Below are 1,760 nucleotides of genomic sequence, written 5' to 3' on the forward strand. Positions count from 1 at the left end.
ATTCTCGAATTAAATTCTATTCGACATCGCTGCCACCAGAAATTACCCTTAGGTTATTTAGATAAATTTAATCTCAGGTCAAAATATTTCGTTAACAATTAGTACCACAGAGCCGAACGGCGCATTGGTTAATTGTATCTTTATTATTCCAAGTGACGCTACTGATAAATGTTCACTACGTTTTCGATTTACCTCGAAAAGTACTAAGGAGCACTCTTCGAGAAGGATTAAAGTTATTCTTCCAATGGTGCATTTATTATTTTGTTGCCTTTTAATGATACATACCATTTATTCATTCCTCTATTTTATTTAATACATCATTCAAAAATTGCAAATTAAATTCCCTAATGTTTTCATAAGTTATTGGGCAGGTGTTTTTAATGAAAGCGGATGCGGTTCTTTTAGCCTAAGAATTGAACGAAATTAACGCTCAAGATGGAGATAAATTAAATATATCAAATATTAGTATGGTTTGGTTATTTTATTAGCACTTTTTAATATACACGAAGAACTTGATGTTCTGATGATGACGGTTGTAAGATTTTGTTGATACTGCCACCAGAAGCTTCGTCTCGTCCTTACATACTGACTTTCCATCTCCGGGTTTTCCATGTTTTAATTGTGTACTCTCGTGGGCACATATCCTCTGGTATTGCCAGCTGTTTACCTTTAACCTGGCCCATCGGGCACTTAGGATGTTTACAGCTTAGGGGATAGGCAATTCAGACTTTCCCAAGAAAGGTAGATATGTGGTCCGAGTCATAAAGGGACGGTCATCCCAAATTCCGAACAGTCTCTCCCGGAATTTCAAAATACTTCTTCATGTATTCTCGATATGTTGTCGTTGATGCGGAGATGATTAATCGTTGTTCACATAAGTTACACTTAATTGCCGTGCGAATACTCACATCCTTACGCATGAAACGCTGTCCTCCTTTGTTGTAAAGATATCTGAAATCTCCAAATGACCAAACGTGGTAGCGGGTTGGACTGATCTTTTCCAAACGAATCCTCTTCTCGTTATGTAGATAATAAATGGGTGGCATTATTCATCGTACGCAGTAGTATTCTAACAATAAGTTGTACAATTCTGGGTAATCCGTTAGGTGTACTCCGTCCAGCGGTCTGTAGAATTCTTTGCCTTTGTCTTGCTAATACTGCGACACACCCATTTATAAAGCAATTTAACGTTACTTATTCCTGTAATGAAGACTAATTTTAAATTTATCATTAATCCAATACATTTGTGGATTAAGGACTCTGTTTCTTATTAATTTTTTATATTGTTTATGTTTTTTCTTAATACATTAATAAATTTTTATTTGATCAGCGCTTCTTCCTCACCGAATTCTGGCTTCGATGCTTTGTTCAATTTCTAGACTCCATCAAAACCGTTTCAGTGTTAATTCAAAATACTCTTTTATACACCGCAGACATGCGACGGTTGAGACATATCTGCGCAATGCGCACATCTTAATTTTCACATCGGGTGACGTTGTAGAGTCCTACCACTCTGCATCTATAGCGCAGTATCCGTAGAGGTCCTAAGCATCATCATCCAGTGTCACGTCCCGCGCTACGCACGTGCCGTAACGAAAACTACAATAAGTAAATTACATGAGCGATCATTTTAACACACAATAAACTAAAAAGATTATAAAAATAATAAAATAAAATAAAACACTAACAAAAGATTAATCAAATGTAGACGCACGTGATACTATTACATAAGGGCGACTAACGATTTGGAATATACGTAC

The 1,760-nt window shown here is 36.2% G+C and overlaps 1 long non-coding RNA gene across 1 annotated transcript; it reads right to left on the reverse strand.

The window, feature by feature from the left end:
- Positions 1-462: 462 nt before the first annotated feature.
- On the reverse strand, positions 463-1,754 carry LOC122576121. Its single transcript, XR_006319652.1, has 2 exons — positions 1,345-1,754; positions 463-1,200 (listed from the first exon to the last, which is right to left on the reverse strand). It is a non-coding gene; the product is annotated as an uncharacterized LOC122576121 (long non-coding RNA).
- Between the last annotated feature and the right edge of the window lie 6 nt (positions 1,755-1,760).

This window comes from Bombus pyrosoma, linkage group LG15 (genome assembly GCF_014825855.1).
Source record: "Bombus pyrosoma isolate SC7728 linkage group LG15, ASM1482585v1, whole genome shotgun sequence".
Lineage (NCBI taxonomy): Eukaryota > Metazoa > Arthropoda > Insecta > Hymenoptera > Apidae > Bombus > Bombus pyrosoma.